The sequence below is a fragment of the Apostichopus japonicus genome, chromosome 6 (genome assembly GCF_037975245.1).
Source record: "Apostichopus japonicus isolate 1M-3 chromosome 6, ASM3797524v1, whole genome shotgun sequence".
NCBI lineage: Eukaryota > Metazoa > Echinodermata > Holothuroidea > Aspidochirotida > Stichopodidae > Apostichopus > Apostichopus japonicus.
The window spans coordinates 1,285,948-1,310,574 of NC_092566.1; the positions used below are offsets into that span (position 1 = coordinate 1,285,948).

At 36.0% G+C, this 24,627-nt stretch overlaps 1 protein-coding gene across 5 annotated transcripts in view; it reads right to left on the reverse strand.

The window, feature by feature from the left end:
- LOC139968601 (sodium/hydrogen exchanger 9B2-like) overlaps positions 1–24,627 on the reverse strand; it is a 54,112-nt gene that overhangs the window by 10,339 nt on the left and 19,146 nt on the right. Inside the window, exon 12 of one of the 5 annotated variants that reach the window (XR_011793508.1) lies at positions 8,981–9,024. The exons of 3 other annotated variants lie outside the window; for them this stretch is intronic. The gene's annotated coding sequence lies outside the window, so the exon portion shown is untranslated. Of the gene's footprint in view, positions 1–8,980; positions 9,025–23,640; positions 24,439–24,627 lie in introns of those variants that run through there. One more of the 5 variants, XM_071972757.1, reaches the window with a different exon arrangement.

Sequence of the window (24,627 nt, forward strand, 5' to 3'; positions counted from 1 at the left end):
TACATCAGAACCAGATCTGTGAGGAGAAATTTTGTCTCACAAAACTAAATTCCGACAGAAAGTACTGGTAGAAAGATGCCGTTCTGACACCAAGGGAGACGAATTACACAGCGTCCATCTCAAACGAAATATTGAAAAAGTGGCGCCGTCACCTCCGGGATGAGTGGAGTGGTATATATAATACATGCATGTAGGTGCGAGACGTCAGTTGTTATGTGCCCAGGTACTTTAATAATAATAATCAGAAAAAGGCACCGCGCGCAGAGCGTGTGTAGCGCCTAGCCGGCACTCAACAATAAAGATCTACCATATCCGGCGAATACATGTAGCCTTAATTACTTAACCCCTACACCCCTATTCGTCCGTCCAGTCCAAGGGACTGGAGGTAGTGATATGAACATAGTAACTCATCACCATCTACCTGTATGGCTTACCTAATGCCTTGGAACCCATACAAACAACATGTGTGCAAGATTCAATACACTTTCGAATGGTCTCCCCCCCCCCCCGAACGAATTAAATGGGCAGATTTAGGATATTGGGAGAATGGGAGATAAATGACGGTGCAAGTGATAGATAGCAGGGGCCCAGGGAGTCCAGATTTCTTGACCTTAAATAGAAAATCGCGCATATGCATGTGATTTTTTTTAATAACTACTCTGAAAAGTGGGGGGGACAAATGATATGATATCCCCTCCACTTTTGAAAGTGGGGGGGACATGTCCCCCCCGTCCCCCACCTGTTGACGCCCATGGTTTATATATATATATATATGCGTGTGTGTGTGTCAGTGTGTGTGTGACATGACCGACATATTAACTGCACTTATAAACAGAGTTAAGTACTGGAAAATGTGCTCATTCGAGCGGTAACTTTTCAAGCATGCATGATTTCCAGTCCAAACATAAAAAGTTTGCAGATGCCAAAGAAAAATCGAACAAAGATGGAAAGATTAAGAAAACCAGAGAATAAACTAACGATTACAAAAGAGTCTGGAGGGATATAGGTCTATAAAAAAATTACAACTGACCTACATATTATATCTTGTTCACACAAAATACTCTCTTGTCTCTTAACCTGCAGTGTTGAAAGAGTGGGCAAGCCCTGGGAAAGGTGTTTCTTTAATACTCTGTTTGACCTGATTACAGTAATGAAAAATTAAAACCCCCTGTCATGGTGCTGAGACTGTTAACAGTGCTATTTGACTAATGATCAGTTATGACAAGAAGAAACAAACCTAGTCATTGTCATTGGTCTGTGCCACAAAGATACACATATGAATAACAACTCCCCCTTGTAACCCACTCCCCACCCTTCAAGTACCAGAATCAAACTCAACCAGTATCATTGGTCTGTGTGATAGACATACCTGTGGATAAAAACTCCCCCTGTAACCCCTCCCCACCCTTCACTACCAGCGAAACCCAAAATATGTTATCAAACACATTTTCAAATTCTCGAAAATAATATTTTTTTTTTGGAGAAAATATAAGGAAATAAGTAGGAAATCTTGAATATCCACCCCTGAAAACTAAGAGTAGGGGTACCACATGGCATAGTCTTATGAGAACCTTCTGCACATCATGATTGTCATCTTTTCAAATAGAAATTTAGTTAACACTGCCACAAACAACATCGCTTACATTATATTTTTTTTTCAAAATTTGATAATTCTCTTCTATCCATTGTATGATGTAGTTGATTACTTCAATTGACACACCAAGAACATTATAAATGGACTTCTTGGAATCGGACATTAAAAATTAATCCAGATACATTTACAACTTTCAACCAGATACTGTGTTCTTAATGCAAATATGATAACAAATTTATGAAGTATATTTTAAATTCTGACAGGTTGCTATAGCAACTTGAAATTATCACTTTTTGCTCGCAAGTTAAAGTAGATCATTTACGCGCTCCTCAGGAAAGGATCAGCTTCAGTGGGTAAAAAAATTTAACATTTGTAGGGATTTCCCAACTGGCAGTCGTACAGTGTCGCACAGATGGTTCAAACTGGCTGAAACTGCTCAGTTTTAACAAATATAACCAATCACTGGTTAATAAATTTGCATGTGACCTAAACAAGCACCGGTCGTTAACAGTGGACAATCGTTGTGTGAGCTGATCAGTCGGTCAGTGTGCGGGGATTAGCCGTAGGGCTATAAATAGACACAGTGGTATTGCCAAGGAGGATTGGGGGAGGGGGTGGGGTAATGGGATGAGGCCTGGTGCCTCCCAAAATGCTTAGTATACTATACACTGACTATAATTAACTTATGCCTACTGTACACCCATATTCTGCTGATTGGAAATGATGAATTCCTCAAAATGTCATGGGGCTTTTCCCTCCTTGACCCCCACTATTGGCCATATGGTGACCCCCTGGACCCCAAACCAATAGGGCTCTGTGCTCAGGACAGGCAGGTATCACTTTGCACTAGCCGCATGTTTGTCCTCCCCAAACCTTGCTTTCATTTTGCTGGGCCTCCTCCCCCTCCCCCTCCCACTGTCAAATGTCTGGCATTGCTGGCTAGATAGCAGAATATCTGGGATAGAGATCTCAAGGAAATAAAATAGCTGAATAAACCGATCTTATATGCAACCTCCAAGATAACCTTACTACAAGACCTAACATTTCCTGAATATTCAATAACCTGGGAGAATATTTATCGACAAGAACTAAAAATAATAACTGAAAGATTCAATTTCCATGACACATATTGTACAGGAAACAATTGACCTACCTCTTGCATGCACCATCACCAAAACATTGGAGAGTTAATTTAGAAAAACGAGGCTGAAAGGCATTTATCTTTTTAAATCATCTTATGTAAAAAATTATACCGGCTCCAGGTCATCTAATGTTATAATGTGTGTAACCATAGCAACATCAAAAAGGGATAGAAAACAATGGCCCTTAATTCCCACTGGTACAATTATCCGTCTGGCACTCTCTGCTTACAAAAAGAAAGGTCACAGGTTTTTGAGCACTTCAGTTCATTTTAAAATATAGGATATATAACCTTCTATCCTTTGATTTACAGAGGATTGATGTTGTCAAATACTGTTTCTTATGTTCATTCAACTGCAGACAATAACTGTTAATGCAAAAGCGTGACTAACCCACTCGAACCACATCATGAAAATATGCAAAGTGCCTTTGAGAGAGACAGAGAGAGAGAATGGGAGGTGGGGGGGGTGGGGAGGGTTCATTAATTACAAAGAAGTGCTCCTTTAAAATTGGAACGTGAAATAATTGAACCATCCTCAAAAAAAAAAAAAAAAATCAAGAAAAAAAAGGGGGGAGGGGACACATGCAACTAACAGCTTCCCCATAAATTCAGCAACTTTTTCTATTATTAGAGCTTCACAAGTTATGTTTAGGACCAGTTTTGTGGTTCAAGTTTTAAGTAAAACAAAACAAATTACCATAATGGACAGTACTTTAATTTTAAACCAATTGGCTCTTCTTTCGTATTTGACGTGCATAAACATTGTTTGTGACAAAACTAATATTTCAAATTATGTCAACGATATACTGTAGGATACAACCGTTCTCGTTTGTGCCAGACCATTTAATTACATTTGTTTCACTTTCATAGTTTTTGGAGCCAGCCCTTAATGAACGTCTCCCACGGGTATTCAAGACTTGAGGCAGCATCTGCCGATTCTAATTAATACCAGACATCAATTTAAATAGATAATCTCAGAAAACTGATGGAAACGATGACAACAGTCATTAACATCTCAGCCTGAAAGTACTTAATCTGTTTTACAAGCCACTGTATGAATCCATAAGCCCTTGCAAAGTTGTAATGCAGGATTAATTCTCTTAATCCTTGGGATCTTATGGAAGATTCTCATTATGACCTAGCGAAAGCATCTGGACACAACAGTCCAGTTTTAACGACATACATAACGACATACATAACTATCTTATCTATTCAAATCTAACTTCAAATGGTGGCAAAAAGCCTGTTTTTCTCGAAGATATTTTCCGTCGGGATCCAAATAAACCACCCCCATAATATGAATATTTAAAAGCTACGAACGTCAATGACCAATACGTAATACAATATGCTTGATTTGTGTAGATTGTCTACGGCAGTTGTACCAGGCAGCTGTTAGAGTACCAGCTCGCTGGTTGTACCAAGTTACCAACTCTACGTTTTGAATCTATTTTTAGCAATGGCTCATAACTAAACCTGCATCTCTGATTGGTTGAATTCAAACTAGTGGGTTGGGGGAACTGTATGCGATTAATATAAAATGTGGAATTTGCCGGTGGACACTTTTCTCATTATCTGCAAATGCCCTGAATTACTCACCAATTAACGTTTTTAGCAGGGAAAACACTTGGCTAATATCTTAGTTTGCTGTTTTGTGATTGATATGTAACAAACTCGATGGACTTGTCAAAATAGTGGAAAACGGCGACAAAACGCAAAATGCTGCTTTAAAGCCAACAAATGTCTACATTGACTTTGGCAACCCTTTGATAGGAATTGGAAATGAATTGCAATTTAACAACTTTACTAGCTAACTGTTGACATCAGTTGATACCCGCCAAAAACAATAGGGATCTTTGTACTCTTAGTCAAGCCACACTTGCAAAGAATGACATTTGGCAACAATCCGCTTCTTGAAATACTGTGCTTACCAGCTTGTGTGACACACACATATAGGTATACAAGCACAAATCGATACACATACATACACACACTCACACACACACATGTTTGTATTACATTCAGACCGAGGACCCCATTGTATTTTCCATTGTTCAAATCCACGTACCCTAACCTTAACAATACCCCATACAATAGAATTCTTCCGAGGACGTGGTGATTCTTTAGAAATCACAACCGAGGACCTGGAATTCTTTTGTTCAAGTCCTTGGTCAGATAGCAAAACAAACGCATGCATACATACACACATAAATACATACACAAGTTAATTTGATTGCACAGGTTCCTTGGCTTATTACAGCAAGAAACCAAAAGAAGGTTCAACATGATCAATTTCCTTTCTTGGCAAACTATAACTTCTTTGAGTTCTGTAACTCTGTGTAAATGCTGATCATGTTGCAATTTATTTCATATTTCATTAGAGACCCACTACACGCCGCAATCATGAGTTGTAAATTGACACCGTACTAATAATAATTTACTTAGTAGTATTGCAGAACCTTATATTATGTTGAGGGTAGGATTATATGACTTCAGACTGATTTCAATATTCACTTGAATTCATCAAAAATGTGGCAGTCTTCAGGATTATGACGTAAAAAGCCTCCCTAAGGTTAAACTTTACTTCAAGTCTTTCACGTACATTATAATCTAACCTCATTGTTAAAGCAATTACTTTTCTTTGAATTTTCACAAATTTCTAACAAATGTACCAAGTATTGCTCAAAATTATAAGTTTCCAAGAGATCAGTTTATAACCTCCTCCAGCTTTTTATCACCCAAAGATCATAAATTAACAAGAAAGTAATGATTTTAATAACTTCTACAGGCTGGATTTGGCCCATAAGGTGCCACTAGAGAACCTCTGAATTGTCATCAGAGGATTGTCCTAACAAAGGTATATAATCCCAGATTGTAGTCATATGCAGCTTGGTTATCATATATCAACAAACTTGGAATGTTTTCAGTGCCCATAATCTGAATCTCTATCCCTTGGTAGTTAACTATCGTTACATCCTGTGCAGCCACTGGTCCAATAGCATCAAGACATGTTTGAGTACCATTCGCCTTGGTGTAGGCTTGGTATAGAGTAAAAATATAAGTACCATTCTCCTTGGTATGAGTACAAATATAAGTACCATTCTCCTTGGTTCTGAGTACAGATATAAGCACCACTCTTCTTGGGATGAGACAGATAGATTGTCATTACCGCATTCCTTTAAAAGAACATTAATGTCGTTACTCTCTACAGGTAGGGACTCATTACCAATCTAACATGTGTGTAAAATAATGTTTTTATTGCATGATCTTACATGTGTCTGAACTTCCACACCTTGGTTTTCGTAATTCATTGCAGGTCATACATATGTGACCCCTGGATACTATGTGTATTCTTTTTATGTTTCTGTCTATGCGAGTTAACCAGAATCTCCAAATTTGCAGCTCCGAACATAAATGTCATTCTTTGTGCCTCTTATTTGACATGTAAGCAGTCACAAACACATCTGTTTACATATATACAGGTGTCCCTTTAATTCCCAGCTGTGCAATATAAAGATTGAGAATACGCAGACACTAAACCATGTATCACAGATACAGACATTGCAACCAATACAGTAGTCTTGAAAAATCCAAACTTTTGGCAGAAGCTTATGTTTGGATTATCGGTAGGATGTATGTTGTTTTATAATGTCGTGGAATTTGTTTGTGAATGTAAGTCACTGTCAACTTTCCTAAACAGACGAACTTTGGGAGGAAGGAAGGGACATTATGAAGGGATAAGGGAAAAGCTAGGTCACTTGAGGTATAGAATTTACAGACCGGGGTAGGAAATAGCCACTTCATCGGATTTATGGTTGGTGCAGCACAGGATACAAGAGAGATTAAGAGACACTTAACGAAGATCTGTTAATACGAGCTGAGAAGTAAATTAAAGGCAACATAGAGGAAGTCACATGACATGGATGAAGTGATAGGTTACTACACAGCAGCCAAATAAATAAATACAAGACAGTGAGTATAAACTCAACGGTATTCGATACGAACGAACAACGCAGGAAGTATTGACAGGTGCATGCAAAATTGAGTCAGAAGAAAAGACAAAACAGGTGTGACATAGAATTAACAGCTCATTAATTGGTAAACAGATATACCTATCGTATAAACCTAGGTATAAACGATATACCTATGTCATTCCAATGTCATTTGAATGTATCTCCCGTCAAGCAACATATGGGAACGCAACATACCTCGTTGGCTTATTATTGCAGTTAATATTCACATCGGTTGCACAGTGCCTCAAGAAAGGCAAAACACACATTGCTATACCTAGGCTTTAAGATACTTTCATAGCAGATTTATTTAAGCATATAGCCTAAATTCTGCATACATTTATGGCCTTACAATGCAGGACAAGGAATACCAAATGTTATGAATATTTATGAGTGACGACCTTACCTGTCTTCTCCCAACATTAGCACTACCATGTGTATATATATGTGAAATAGCAACAATTTAAGCACATTACCGTACACCTTTAGTGATCAGTTATTTCCAGTCAATGCCCTCCTCATGGTACCATCCAATCTATCTAGATGTAATTAACTAAGCCTGGACTTTTGCTATCCATAGGAATCTTTGTTCCTGGTTTCCTGGTTTGTATCATCTGGACAATTATTGCTGTCCAGAGTAAATCAAACACACAGTTCAGATACAGAACAATTCAGCAGTTACTACTCTGAATGCAAAACTCGTTAATCTGAGTCTCAATGCATCTGGCATTTATCAAATTCAAACAGGCTAAGCGCCTGTATATGGACCAAATATATTAGCATGCTAAATGGTGCTAAACTTGATCAAAAGTTACCTTAATACGGTAAATTATAAGACCCTTCAAATTATTGCAAAGTGTTCATAATAGTAGACACCTCCATGCCTCAGTAATAAGGAAACAATTTTTGTTGACTGTATCAAAAAACTTGAAAGCCTTTGGAGGAACTAAGTAAATACATTGCTTTAAAGAAAATGTACCAAAAAGTAGCTGAAGTTTATAACAAATTCCTTAGTTTGAAATGTTAGACCATTGAATTATTTCTTTTTATTACTCACATATTGAATGTTCTGTTGTGCCGTATGTTTATGCTATAAACCTACGATTTCATTTCGTTCGAATGCATTCTGCATATTGTGTGATGTTGCCATGGAAACACAAACATGCCCTAAGATCTGTTACAATGAGCTATGGAACACCCAGTTGTGATTTTGTGAAGGTTTTGCTTTATGAGTGAAACCATCATCAATCCAAATTTCCATCTTAAAATGCTGAATTTATGTTCGATTTTGTGTCAATGTGTTTTTTCAAACGATCTTGTTTTAGATTTCATATAAATTTGAGAACAATTCAATTTTTTGATAAATTTTTCATGATCAAAGTATAAAATATAGATTAATGTCACAAGTGACAATGAAATGCTGTCACTAGTCACATGGAATTGAATGACACCGTCGTCCTTGTTTACGGAAAGATGGTTACTTAATTGTAGACCTCCACAAAAGTTTATTTCAAACTGTACCAGTAATCCCAGTATCCAGGCTTTAATTCCATCAAAACGGTGACTAATACCGGCTAGTGATACATCCAGATGTGACCAATAGCAGTCCTCCTTCCATTGATGTTTATCATTTCCACACAACAACCACACAGTACACAACAGACACACAGTACAGTACTTCACACCATCTGTGACTTCCACACAGTTCACAAAAGTGCAATGACAGATGACAGAATTCCAAAATGGAGGTTTGATAACCACTCAATCATATCACCATGGAGATGATGTAACTTATCAGTTTAATTCAAATTTATTGGATCTTAATAATAAAATCAGAAATATTAGATTAGTAACCCAAATAGCGACCATGAAATGAAACTTTCCAGTTGATCGAGGAAATAAAACGAACAGAAATTGAGGGCGATGTGGAAGTTGTATATTACTGGCCATCAGTCATGCAAAAAAAAAGAAATTCTTGGCACTAAATATTGCTATGAAACATTTTCAATGCCTTGTTTGAAAGTTCTAACCTTCCAAATACAGTTTTTGCAGTCATTTTGTCTGTGGTATTTTCCTATTTTCAGCACTGTGCTGATATTTTGCCTCCAAGGTGGACTATGCAGAAAATAAATCCTATTTTAAGGCACCTTAGAAGCAAAATATCAGCACAGTGCTGAAAATCGAATAATAACACAGACCAAAAAATGACTGCAAAACTTGTATAAAACTGATCCCTACCCTTCACTGGACATCTACTGAGATTTTGAAACTTGGTGGGTCATCTGAAAATTCAAAATGATTTCAAATGCTCTTTAACTAATATATACTAACATATAAATGCAGACTTATAGCAGAGAAAATTATTTTGTAAGGAATTGCTGGTAAATGTCAAAAAAAATGTCCAGTGAAGGTTAGACGCCAAACTGTTAGAAATCAGTCTCATTTTTTCATTTCAAAAAACAAAATTCGTGAGGTACAGCTATATGGTACTCAATATTGGTAAAATTCATTCAAAATATTCTACATTTAAGAAAATGGCAAGACCTCATTTGAAAATTAAATTATGGATCAAAACTTGCACTTTGCTTTCCAAGTTATTAAAACTTTTGCTACCAAATCATAGCAAAACCAGCGTCATTTACTGAATCTGCTAGATTTTGATAGAAGTATTGATCATATGGCAGTATCTAATTATTATAAATAGCAGAGGTTCTACTCCACTTTCTGGTCACAAAGATTACTTAGATAAATTTGTCAGGTTTAATTCAACAAGTTGCTTTAATCTTCTTATGGATCCTGAACCACCTTTCTTATAGCTCCTGGCTGACACGATTCACCAAGCAAAGGAAACCAAGAGAAGAAAATAGAGATAAAGACAACTTTCCTTGAGATTTGGGCATTTTACATCAATGCTTACTTACCTACAGGAAATTAGCAGGTTGTTACCATGGACACCAAACGTTTTTTTTGCACTCCAGTGATTATTATATATATATGATACCCTAGGAATAAGCTAACTAATACAGATACTAAATAAGAGTTTGTAAATAAGCAAAAACATTAAAGATTTAAAGTGAGGGTACTGTAGCAGAAAAGCAGTTGTTTCAGAGAGTGGTCTGTGGTTTTAAAGTAAAACTAAGGAAAGCCGATAGTTTTCATAAAGATGTGAGTGAGAAAAACACATTGACAATGTACTAATAAGGATAGAGGCAGATGAGATACAAAAGAACTGATTATTTCTTCCTTACAAATATATATATATATATATATATATATATATATATATATATATATATATATATAAATGAAAATCGTAATGAGTTGGAAAATCAAGAACAGTGAAAAAACTTTCAGCCTCCACCGGGATTCGAACCACAGGCCTTCCGCCCTGTACGCGGACACCCTAACCACTAGGCTATGGACGCTGATTATATATGATATATATATATATATATATATAAAGTATAAAGTAAGGAAAAAATATCATTTATTTTTTTAGGAATATTATGTATCTGGCAACAGTACAGTGAGAGCTAAAGTGATGGCACAAGAAGATAGATAATTTCTAGACAGGATATCAAATGCTTCGAAAACATCTGGGATGGAATGCTTTTGTTGTCCTTTACATCAACCATGACTCAGTGATGAAAGAAGAAAATATACATTTTGGAAAATCCCAGTAAATGTTATCTACTTGGTTGGTTGCCAAATAAGTTGGGAAGACGGATGTATTTGATCGAAATTCAAACTTTAAAGGAACTGAATGGATCATGTGGGTAGTGAAGAAAAACAGAAAGTTTCAAAATGATGGTATCATTAAATCCCATGAAAAGATTGCATTGCTCAGTAAAAGTATTTAAGACCACAGAGTGATGATACAAAAGGCCCTCACAATAGTCATGAACACAGGTCTCACAAATTATACTCAAAACGATGCCAAAATAATGATTTGCGTGGTTTGAACGTTTTTATGCAATTGTGTCATAACTTGAGTCATTAAACTTCAAATGTAAATTAAACTTGTTTTAACTTCATCCACTTTTTTCTCTGTATAAATAATACACAGACCTAAGAAAATGACTCTAATCTGATCAATAAAATCACTGGAAATACTTGACTTGAGATGTCGACTGTAAACTGAAGTAACACGTTCCTGTTCTAGCTATATAGTCCCTTTAAGGCCTCTCCCTTTCAAACCCCCCCCACCCTCTCCTTCCCCGTTCCTCTCCCCACATCCCAGGGCATTTGTTTCTAAGGAGTCTAACACATTCGTTAACAATATCTGTAGTTCAACAATGCAGAGAGTAATAGAGGAGAGTCTTTGGCAATCTATTACACTTTTTTTTTTTTAAAGTTTTTAAAGTTTTATTTGAGAACAATACATACACACAACATTTAAAAGTTAATTACAGGGCTATTTTAGTCCATTGTTTTATATTTCCACCTGTGGATATGGTAATTTACGACACCTTGAAAAGGAATAACTATGGCAACATTACCCGCAATTCAGTAAGGGACTTAATAATACTTAGTGTAAAGACATAGTACCTGTGCATTCAACCTACAGTACATGATTATTCAAATTTGCTCAAATTTAAATTGCTCAAAGACGTATCTTACTCTTTAAATTACCATTAAATTGGGAACAGACACAACTAGTGTATCCATTATTCCTACTCATTTGCAATTCCTGGCTGCCAAAAAGGGTTTCAGTTACAAATGTCTGCAGTTTGTTTGTAATAGGTCAACATCAGATATAGGTGAGTTGAAGACCTTAAAATTTTTAATTTCCTTCTGTACAGACAGAGTTAAAGAAGATGGGAAATAAATCCTCATCATTAACGTAGATATGAAGAGATTTTTGTGGTAAATAACATCGCCCCAAACAGCTAATTTTGCTCTGGACTACCCATTGAATGCTCTCCCATACACAATACTTAAAGCAGCATTTGGCGTCCTTTTCTATGGTTTTTCTCAACCTCATTGATTCTATGATGCCATAACGATATACATAACTAGCTTATCTATTCAAATCTTACTTCAAATGGTGGCATAAAAGTAAAAAAATTTACAACTTTTAACTATATTTTTCTCGAAGATATTTTCCGTTGGGATCCAAATAAACCTCGCCCATAATATGAATATTTAAAAGCTACGAACGTCATTGGCCAATACGTAATACAACACCACGCTTGATTTGTGTACAGTTTATATGGCAATTGTACCAGGGAGTTCCATAACAACTCCCTGGTTGTACCAACGCAAAGTCTTGAATCTATTTTTAGCAACGGCTCATAACTAAACCTGAATCTCTGATTGGTTGGAATTCAAACTACTGTAGTGGGTTTGGGGGAACTGTATGCGATTAATATTGATTAATACTATTGATATATGTAAAAAAATTCTTGGACTTATCAAGAAAGTGGAAAACGGCGAACAAACGCAAAATGCTGCTTTAAGATTCAAGCACTTCAAGGTGTATTCTCATACAATTTCTTTCTCACAACATCTTTCTGAGTTTATACACACAAAATTTAAATTTCCTTATTATTGGAAACGTTATCAACCATCTCTTCCAATAAATGATTAATTTTGTTAAATTTTGTGTCCTGCAAATTTAATGTTCTTTCCATTCTTCTCTTGCAAACAGTTCAAGTTAATTCCTGACTTGGTATTGCCTGATTGCTGTTTTTTTATTAGACTAAAGTAACCGATAATTATCTTCAGTTTCATTTCCTGTTCTCATACCTTTCCATGAACCTTCGGGAATCATTAAATGTGCAAGGGCAAAATTCAAGGCAAAAAGTTGCTTCAAGTCTAAAAATAGTGGTTTCACTTATCTTTAATTTTTTTTTGTTGTTGACATTGTTCTTAATTTAATTGTTTTGTTTAAATCAGGGTTGGATATTTCCCGGGAATTATTAATATATCCCGGCCGGGGGCGGGAAATATTGGTTGAATACAAAATCATGTGAAAAACAACTATAGTTTTAATTGAGTGCTAATTATACTGATTTGCAAGAAATAGTGTCTGTTATCCAGTAAGACTCAATTATAGTATAACTTACTGATTAGGTTCTACATCTAATTATTCATCTAATTAAAGAAGTTCCTTTAAACAGCCAGCTCTGCACCCATTGAACGAGTATTCTCCAGTTTCGTGATGATACAAACTTAACTACGGAAAAGACTTGGTCTGCAAAAAGGTGCAAAAAGCTGGTGATGTGCTTAAGATTTTTGAGAGGAGTAGTGGACATTGACTGACCAGTGATGACCTTTGACACTAGAACTATTTTGAGTACTGCAGCATATTTCTCCAGACTATTTAAATTCAGATTCTCATCCAGGTTGCATTTTAATTCTACAACATTAACTACAGTAAATTGTTTCATACAAAAACAAAGTTGTAGGAATAGTTGAAAAGTTGTCAAATTTTAATCAAAACATGTCATGCTCAGTAATGTCTTTACAGGATTGTACAAAGGAGTGGACCTTCAAGTTTTAATTACCTGCTCTTTTTTTGTCATTTTCTGGGTGCTCTGGATTTAAGTTGCTTTCAAAAAACCTTTGCATGAATAAAGAAGTTGAATTTTTTTTTTAAATATTCATTTGTTTAGTATTTCCTAATATTTCCCAATATTTCCCAGTAGATCCCACCTGTGGATAATATTCCCCCGTACAGGAAATACCGGGCGGTATTTCCCGGCCAAACCAGGTTTAAATGAGGGTTTCTTACAAAAGTTCTTGGCAAATATAATGAAGTTGTCAAGACAATCCCATACTGGCAGTTTTAATGTCAGTGACACACTTTTCTGTGTTAATCATGAAATTACGCCAAACAACAATTCCCAGAAGAAACTGATTTCAAATTCTAGTGACACAAACAATATCATTCATTAAACCGAACATGTTGTAGCCCCCCCCCCCCACAGACAAGAATTTAATATAATTTCTCCCAGACTGCGCAACTCGTTCTCACAGCTTCGTGAGGTGAGTAAACAAACAACTCTGGTTGGTTGCTGGAATTGGCCTTGTCTCAATTTAGAAACAGGATCTCAAACCTATCAGCAAAAAGCTATACTATTTATAAAACCTGATTTTGCTAAGACAGAGAAGAGTACAGTTCATTAAAGTTTTTGACACAAATAGCAATAACAAAACATTTCTGAGAAAGTTCAAAACCTTTCCCATTCTATCGTCCCCATTCCCACCAACCCAAATCTGCTGCATCATTTTCTTTCTCTGTCACTACCTCTCTCCTTTCCTCTCCTCCCATCACACCTCTCCTTCCTCATCCCATCCACCCAGTATCCATGCACCCCAATTCTTCAAACAAATTGTCCCCAAGGCATAATCTGACTCTTCACCCCTATATACATACCCTATTGTCTTGTTATTAGACTAATTAAAATGAAGTCATTGTCCTACTTTATATTTTCAAGGCACAAGAAACTTTAGTTTTGTTTTTTGCTTTCTCGTCAACAAATATTCCAAGATGCAACTGTCCATACAAGCAGATCCTGTTGGTTAATACTGAATATGGATTTTTAGATCCCTGTTACTTTAATTCTGAATATGTATTCTTCTGATCCCTGTTACTATCATTCTATGTATTTTTCTGATGTCTGTTACTTTAATCCTGAATATGTTTGTTTCTGATCCCTGATCAATTCTAAATATGCATTTTTCTGATCCCTGATCAATTCTGAATATGTATCTTTCTGATCTCTGTTACTTTAATTCTGAATATGTTTGTTTCTGAGATCAAATCTGAATATGTATTTTTCTGATTCGTTTATTTAATTCTGAATATGTATCTTTCTGATCTGTTACTTTAATTCTGAATATGTATGTTTCTGATCCCTGCCTTATTATGAATATGTATGTCTAATTCCTGTTACTGTAAGGTATGGGCCTCCTGCATTCTCTTTTCTTTCTTTTTAGTATCTCACGAAAACGAGGGGGAGAAGTATCTGATTTCTCATCAACTTCTTCATTTGACATCGTTGCCACCAGGCAACATGATAAATTGCTTCAATTTTCCTATCTGTGGCCCAATTTACAGGCCTCACCCCCTAAAGTTCAAAACTTTTTGGTGAATTCACTCTGTTTAATCTCCATTTACACACCTCTTGTAGCCATCCATGAGGAGGTCATGATAAAAAAAATTGATGATACAATCAAAGATCTGGACCTCCTAAAACCATGCAACCTTTTGATCTTTGGAGATGAGATTTTAAAGACAACTGGTTCCCACAATCCACTAAATCACAGCTTGACAGATGAGTGAAAGAAATTAATGAACTTTGACCTAACTAGGGATCTCCCAAGAGGGACATCTGTTTAGATAAATATCAATTTTTTTTCTCATATAAGCTTTATACTTTTTGCAGTTTCAGTTTGGTGTTGAAATCTACAGGCGTCCTGACAGAGTTCTCACACCCACACTTTACATTTTTATTTCCTTTTCACTTTAACCTTAAAGGAACTGTTACCAAATTGATTCTTGCAATCGGTTTCATCCAACACAACCTCAAAAAGTGATACCAACATATATATATTTATGCAACTGGGAACAGAAACCGGACTCACCGATTGTCCAGGTATAAGCGAGCAGATAAATCACTGTCTTTTGAAACCAAGGAAATCGGTTTCCTAGTATGTTTCTTGGGAAAAGTTTTGGTCAATACAGACACCCCCCCCCTTTAAAGGAGTGACAGAGGCCAAGCATTTTTCCCTCTCTCTATGGGGCAATTCAGCCTATTTCATCCAAACTTTGGAAAATAACTCCACTGGAGCAATTTAAATGTCATTTAATCTGGATTGTGTCATAATTCAATCAAAAACTACAGAGATGGCCAACACCATAGCTTAAAAAAGATAAGTATTATAACTTGATATTACAATATATGGGGGGGGGGGCCCTTGTCCGCACTTAACTTGCTTAAAGTTCATGTACAGTAAGTAATAATCTGAATATTAACCTGCCTACCTGCATAGTTCCACATTATTTTGGCAATGACTCTAATTAAGACATAATTTTCAATACTTTGACCAAAAAAAGTCATTTTGATAACTCTGCATCAGCTTCAAAATTTTTCTCAGTAAACAGACATTTTTTTTTCTCCAGAAGTGTAGAAGGGAAATGTTTCTTTAGGTTTCCAGAAAGGGAAAACTGAACAGTCACTCTTACCGACTTTGCAATTGTGAGGGGGACAGCGCATTGCAAAGTCGGCAATAACTATATAACTCGGATCTCAAAACAGTTAGATTCGTCCACACGTCAGCATACAGAAACCAAAGTGAATTTAATCAGGCCGAGGTGAGGGGGACATAACACAGTAAGGGGACGTAACACTGTAAGGGGACGTAACACAGTAAGGGGAAGTAACAGAGTAAAGGGACGTAACACAGTAAGACGACATAACACAGTAAGGGGACGTAACACAGTAAGGGGACGTAACACAGTAAGGGGACGTAACACAGTAAGGGGACGTAACACTGTAAGGGGACGTAACACAGTAAGACGACATAACACAATAAGGGGACGTAACACAGTAAGGGGACGTGACACAGTAAGGGTAAGTAACACAGTAAAGGGACGTAACACAGTAAAGGGACTTAACATAGTAAGACGACATAACACAGTAAGGGGACGTAACACAGTAAGGGGAAGTAACACAGCAAAGGGACGTAACACAGCAAGGGGACGTAACACAGTAAGGGGAAGTAACACAGAAAGGGGACGTAACACAGTAAGGGGACATAACACAGTAAAGGGAAGTAACACAGTAAAGGGACGTAATACAGTAAGGGGACGTAACACAGTAAGGGGAAGTAACACAGTAAGGGGACGTAACACAGTAAGGGGACATAACACAGTAAGGGGACATAACACAGTAAGGGGAAGTAACACAGTAAAGGGAAGTAACACAGTAAAGGGAAGTAACACAGTAAAGCGACGTAACACAGTAAGACAACATAACACAGTAAGGGGACATAACACAGTAAGGGGACGTAACACAGTAAGGGGACATAACACTGTATAAAGGGGATGGACAAACCCGGAAATAAAAAGGCAACAAACACTCAAATCTGATGCCAATTTATAAACAACATGGGACTTAAAATTTGAACAGCTAAACAAAAGATGTCTTTTTACTACTGTACACTAAATTTGGTTCCATTTGCAACTGTTCCTATTTATTAGTATAAGTTCAAGTTAGAGTATCCTGGTTCCAATAAATGTGCACAAACCATTTCAGATAATCAAGTAAATCAATTGTTGTTGTTGTTGTTATGAAATGAAATTTGATCAGCATGATTCTGCCACTTACTCTAGTACCTTTCAGAGAATGAGTGGGTGGCCAATGATCCATATACTCTTTACCCCAAAGTTTTGCTAGATAATGAATATTTTACATATTTCCAATTCCTATCATGTTTACACCTGCTAGAATCGCCACTTTACAATCACTCAAAAAAAAACACAAAAACAAAACAATGATATACTTGTAAAAAGAGGAATGAAAATGTTTTCATGGAATTTTAAGTCACTTTGTTGTCAAAATTAAGGTGGGAATGTTTGGAATGCTAAACACCCACATCATATAGTTTTGGTATGTACAGTTCATGCCAAGGTTAATAGTAACTGGGTGATTCTGTAACAGCATTAATTTACTCTGGATAATAGTTCCATACAAGCATAAACAAGCTAATGTACATCACTGACCATGAAGGTTAATATCCTACAACCTCCCATATTTTCTACATGTTGTCAAAACATTCAGGCAGTTTTGGCTTAAAGGGGATGTCAAACCTGTGTCTAAAGTAAGAGCTACAAGTATTGCCCCTAAATATACCAGAAGCTAAGGAAAGTTTGGTCACTCATCTTCAAACTGAATTAAGTTTCTTTTTATTCCTCATTGAAATTTATATTTGATTCTTGAAAGTGTTGTTAAATCATTTGCAACCTCTGTCTGGGAATAATTTGCAGGGTCTGGTCATTAAGCCAATTACACTTTGAAAAGTTTTTGGAAAACTTGAAAGTCTTTTATTGCTGGTGGCTGAAGTTGATTGATTGTTAACATTGCTGAACATTTTCTGCTGCATCTTCAGGCAAAAATCAATTCTTGTAGCATTTTGTACCACAAAGATATGAATTGTTCAAAGTTTGTGATGTTTAGTAATGTATCTGGCAACAATAGAATGGATGATGCCATCGTAGCTCTTCAGCTGAAAATGTCTTTCTTTCAAATTTGTCCATTAATTATCCTCAGAGGACAAGAACATTTCCACAAAAAAAAAAGAAATTTGACAGCTAAGCAAACATTCCAAGTTTATCAGCATTCAAGTATAAATTTACAAACACATAATAGCCTAAGTTAAGCTTTTGAAGAGCATTTGCCTCCCCCCACCCCCCCCCCCATGACATCACTGATCCCCTACTGTGATGCAACTTCAATGAAGTTTTAGCAAGTCAAAATGGGTTACGATCAATCACCCTTAACTCAAGTTTCACATTGTCACCAGAAAATTCTTTTTCGAAATTCTTAGGATGACCAAAGTTGGGGGTGCTTACCGATGACCTTTAAGCAAGTTTCCACGTTGATTGAAGTTGATAAAATATTCAATACTTCATTGACAAAAAGTCCTCATACATTTCAGTTCATTTATTGTACAGGTTACATTTAATTCAAAAACTTACGATAACATTTTTTGTGCAAAATGAGAAGAAAAATATTTGTTGGAAATTTCTGAGTTGCTATTTTGCATGCTATTAAATATAGCCTATAGTAATACATGCAAAAGAAATTGGCAAATACAGGAGAGAAACATTAATTAAAGCTCGTTAAGTGAAATGATAGAAGAGAGTGCTGCCTTGTTGTATGAGAGACTATGTGGGTTTGGAAAACTGGCAGGAGTTCCCATCACAAACATAAAGATGCTTTTAGTAAACAATTGCCACCAGGGTGAGGATAATTTGCCCCTTTCATCTCCCCTCACGTCCTAGAGATTGATTACTCTTTTGTTAAACCTTGCATCAAATGTTCCCTGAATAACTCTTTATCTTCAGTAACAGAGAACCAAGGAGACAAAGGCCAATACACTCCACTCTGTAATTACAAGTTACTTTTTGAAACAAACATCTCTTCGGTTGTTTCTCTTCAAATGTTCACCTTAAAAAAACTTTTACCATCTCCTTAGCAAAGGACCACCTATTATCAATCACCTAAATAATTGACCAATCAAAGACCAGCTTTCGAGGATATGATTTATGTCTTTCCAACGTAAAATAAAGTATCGATTGCAGAATAAGTACTCACTCTCTTTCATTTCGTTGGATTTTGTTTTATCATTAAAATATGATAGATTGCTCACGTAGTTCATTATGAGTAACCTTGTTCAATTATTAATCAGCCTTAACGAACACAGTTCTGTATAAGTGCTACAAAAACAATGACGCTCTTATCAAAACAGAACTATTTTTCCTGTTGACGGAATGTCTATAGGAACTGGGAATATTCCCTGAGATACGGAATCGTGACAAAAGTCAACATGGATAGTTTCATGGTAAAATAATTTCCTGGTTGTCGTTGATCTAGACAAAATGGCCTCCACACATTACCTTCTAATGACCCTTTACGAGGGCAAAGTATAACTGTGAATGGCTTCCTGTCTGAAAATAGAATGGCCTAAATCATTTGCCATAACACACTTGTGTAAGAAACAAGACAACCCCGACCATCGATTGTCCCAAATAAATCTGTTGTATAGCATTGCATGTCGGCTGTGACAAAGAAAGTCTAAGTCTGGGTTCACATACTTGTGCAAACTAACTATTTTGCTTTCTTTCATTTTCCCTCCCAAACAATTTTTGCTTCGCCCAACATGCCAGCTAACTCCCCCTTCCACCTTCCCTTCCCTTCCCCCACAGTACATGATATTAAAACTGGTTGAAAATTTTTAGTTAGTCGCTTAAGGAGACTCTTAAGTTACCACCTTCAACCTAGAAAGCTACTCTAAACACAGAATCAGTCTTCTACAAAAAGGATTATTTTATCGAAACTAATTCTCCCTCCAAATGCAGCAAACCGTTTCAAAGTCGACTGGCTTTGTACGGGTCAGTAATTTTGCAGAAGAAAATAGCTAAATAACAAACTTATCAACAGAGATACAAAGATAAATAACCAATGTAATATATGGATGCGAAATGCATAGTTAAGATAAATTATCCTTAGGGTGCTCCTAAGAAAATAAAAGTGAAAAAAAAAAAAGTTGGCATAAAAGCAATCAAATCAGCATTTTTGGGGGGTTTATACTTTTAACAAAGATTTTTGACCTTTCAATCTGTTTTCTAAGTAGATACAAATTCCATATAAAATGCTGATACTATGACGTAGTTTGCAAGCAGACTGTGATTTCAAGAAAGTCATTTTGTGTTGCAAAAATAAGTTAAGTTAGAGACAATAAAAATATCAAACCATGCCAAGTAACCCAAATGTCTTTCCTATACATGATTTATAGCTGTAGTGCTCTGTTCCTGTGCAACCTTTAACCTCACTAAGAATCTTCCTGCTGAAGTGATCCTTAGGTGAACATACACAATTCATCTGTCTCAGATTTCCTCATAGTGATTGTTAAACTTTTGTGAATGTGATATAATTCATGAGGAACTGATGTGGAAAGATGTACACACCCCCTAAAGTATGCTAGTATAAATGATACATGAAAAGGATAGTTTATAAGCACAGGTTTTAGAGGGAGGGGGAGTGGTGAGGGGTAAGGGGGTAGAGGGTTTTATACCACTGTCTTTTAAAGGGATTTTGAAGCCAAATGCTTTATTTATAGAATTAATGTGGTCATGGGCAAAACCAATGGGGGGAGGGAAATGGGGGTAGGGTTAAGGTGTGAAAGAGAGGCCCGAGGAAAATAAATTGTTTTTTGTAAATTTTAGTAATCTGGGTCAGCTTCTGATAGGGCAGACATCAGCAGACAGTTGGTAGTGTTGGGGGAGGGGAGGGTTGGAGGGGGAGGGGAGGGTTGGAGGGGGAGGTGACTCAGTTCAGAATCTACACTGGTGGTCTTGAAACTGTAAAACACTCTTCCTACAATAGCATCAAGCTCTTTTATGTTTTTCTAGCTCATAAATTGAGAGGGAAATCATCCGATGCTTGTAATCTTACCTTGAAAACGCTTCAATAAAGTGTAACAATGTTAGTGTAGCGCAAACCCAAAGAATAAATTAAATGACAAATAAATCAAATCATACGGGTTCCATAAAAGCTCAAGTTACTGCAGCTTTCAATTTCTTCCTTTTATTGCCCAAGGGTTAGCATTTCTTAGTTAAAGCATCAGATTGCATAATCAATCTGAAAAGTTGTCTCAAGAAATGTTAGGTTAGCGGCATCATATAATTCTTTAAACTAATAACCATTAAAACTGGCTTGTCACTAACCTTACCAGTTAATGAAAATAAGAGCTTCACCCCCCCCCCCCCCCCCAACTGTTACATGCAAAGTAGACTAGGCTTAGGTTACATCTAACATGAAAGTGTGGTAGGATAGGCGCAGAGTCATACTCTATATTATTTTCTCACACATTCTTGAGATTCTGTTGTGATATTAATGCAAGGAACATGTAATATCTATTTGTATTATTTTTACAGGTAGGGTTACTGTATTTTATCTGGAGAAGGGAGCACAAATTTTCCCGGCATAGGGGTACTACAAATTCGAGGAGTTTCCTGTAAACTGTATTTATATCATCCTGATTGGGAAGGTCTGTTTTGAAATATAGAGCTCTTTAAATTGTGTTTTTACATTCAACCATGAGAGACGAACAAATGATTTTATCTCGATCCTGAAACTGTTCGCTAAATTACATCGAGCTCCTTGAGGAGTTGGAATAAGACATTCCGACAAAGTTTGCAGATATAATCAGGGTAATCAGGAAAAAAAAAAAAACCTTCAAAAACTGAGTTTATATCTGAACCTTGTGTAGTTTCAAAGCTTCATGTTTGCCCTTCAGGAAGTGGAATTTGTCCTTCTACTTAATAATAAGATATGTATCAGCTCTTCCATGTTATGTAATCAATGTAAAGCTTCACTGAAGAGATGATAAGTTTCAATTCTAACTATTGATTAATGTTCTGAGGCTGCCGAGTTTTTGCTGCATAAAAAACAACTCTTCAAAGCCTCTTGTGACTTATTTGTTTTGTTTTAAGGTAAACCATCCAACCAAAATTTAAGAAGGCTGAGAACATAATATTGACTTTCAGAGTCGTAAAGTTGTTTTGGTTGAATCGTTTGCCTGGTTAATGTAGCACAGCACAAGCCATAAAGAGTTCCTTGTAAAAGAGATTATTCAGATTAAAGGTGCAAATTCTCAGTAACTCTGTGCAGTGAACCGACCAACGAATGCAGCATAATTCCATAACAGTCACTGTTCCTGCTACACGAGCTAGAAAACAGCATGCAGCCCTTGCATGGCATTGAATTCAATGGACTATACATTAAATGAACTTAAAATATTGTGAAACCGATCAGTCACCACTCCCCTCCCCCTGCACCCCCACCCATTGCAGCCCCCCTCACTTCCAAACCACCATTAAGATCACACATACCATTTGTTACATTAGAGTTCTAAACTCTCATGCCAAGACATCAGGTATCCAGAAAAGATAAATAGTGTTTGGGATTAACTTCTGCAGAGACCATTTATACTAGTAAAAACAACCAGCAAATTTCTTGAAAAGAAGACATGTCAATCACTGGTTTGATGGTTGCACCTTTGATTTTAGCCCTTGATAAGTTAATCCCTGATTATAAGCCCACATATCATTTGAATAAAGTGATGTTCCTCTCTGCAAAGAAGACAATCAAATATTTTAAAAAAATGACCTTAAGCTACAAACCTGTGTGCAGTGTCTTTGAAACAAAGGGTTTTAAAACCAAGGGAATAACATATAAGAAATTAGGTACTGCCTAAACATCATCAATGTGCATAATTAGCTAATTAATGTTTATTCTTTAATAAAACTCCAATTGAGAAAAGACTTGTATAATGGTCAATCTTTGATGGTTTTTGATGGGAGTTGCAGCTATTTTCATGATTTTTAGGTCAATGTTGTTGTTCATAGGTGACCTAGTAGACCTATTAAGTTCCATATTTGATTAGTACAACTAAATTCACTTTAAATTTCTTACAATGAATTAAAAGTTGAAAATAATGAAACTTCATTATTTGCATTTTATTCTTGATATTTATAGATAGGAATAAGAAGTCCCTAATGAAAATGTAAAATAAATATTTTTTTACCACAAACAGTCAAACTGCTTGCTAATACAAACTTCTGTTTCAATGCCTCCAGTGAACAAATATCGTAATAAATATAGTCTAGCTTATTAACTTCTTCTTCATTTCCTTGTATTGATAATTGTTTTTAATATCTTTGTTGTTTACCCCAAGTGGAATACAAACTGACGTCTAAGTACAAAGTTTACTAAGAAGTGACAGGTTTTTGTCTAACATATTAAAATTTGTCCCTGGGTTTTACTTCTGAGCTTGTAATTCATTTCTTTTATATACATATATATAATTTTATGAAATCAAATATTATGATTATAAAAAAAACAAGGATTAAAGTTTTGGGCTTTTTTTCTCAATTTGTGTGAATTTATTGAACTACAGTGCATCACCATGGTAACTAGGTAAGTGAGTGAACCAAAAATATTGTCATGAAAGCCTAGTAATAATAATGATATTAAAACTCATTTTAAGATAGTTTGTTCACAAAATAGAGTCAGCCATTTTGTTAAACTGGTAAAACTGCTCAAACTATGGCAAGACAAAAGTACCGTCCATAATAATCAAAGGCAGTTTTTTTTAAATTAATTTTCCGGCGGACAAAAATGACTGTTGCTGAGCTTTTCCAAGGGAAAAACTTGTTTAATGTAACATGAAAACTGTTATTCATTATAACTTCCAAAACATATTCAAAATGATGTTTAACAAACTACCACAGTTGCACAAGCTCTAGGAGAAGTCAAGATTGATCAAGAGACGGCCGGTAAAATTTCTCAAAGCTGCCCTTTGGGGTGACTTTAATCAGTTTTGCGATGGTTTTGGATATTGATGTCCCACAAAAAAGTGCAGTTCATTGGCTGGACGTGTCAACATTCACGTCATATAATCTGTTTGTTTTCATTTAGCAAAAGCAAACATTTTCAGACACTTCCTCTTTCTGTTCAGAAATAACAACCAAATGTGTTCTTTCGTTTCGGTCGTTTTATTTTTTTCTGTTTTTCTTTCATGTTGCTGTTTCTATTTCATTAATTATCTTGGCTTATTTTCAAGACTTGGTGAATTCTTTTCCAGTCAGCATCTTGAAAGGGATACAAAGCTTGAAGCTGAGTGATTGGCAATGTGGTTCCTTCAATGTTAATGAATCTTAAAGGAATTTTGTTAATTGATTTCGAACAACTTTTGATTTGATTCAACATTCCTGGCGTGAAACAGTTAACATGGTTTCTTACTTTCGACAAGTGCAATCTTTCTTTTGAATAAGGAATGACTTCTAGTTTGGAAAAATCAACCAGAAATTTGTTACAAATGCTGCTTTAAAGTAATTCCTCCCACACATTCTCAGGTTGGTTTACAGCTGCGAGACTTCTCCTTTTTACCAGACAAGCAGTCTGTAGGTGAGAGATAATGTTACCTACCAGGATTTTATCAAAATGTGAAAAATGATCCAAATAATCATCAATAAAAAAGAAGAAAAAACAAATACTGCTAAAACATTCACAGAGTGTCACATGAGAGTGCGCCATAACTACATTGTCATGACAACTCTTGGTGGAAGGCTGAAAACTATTTTGTGGACA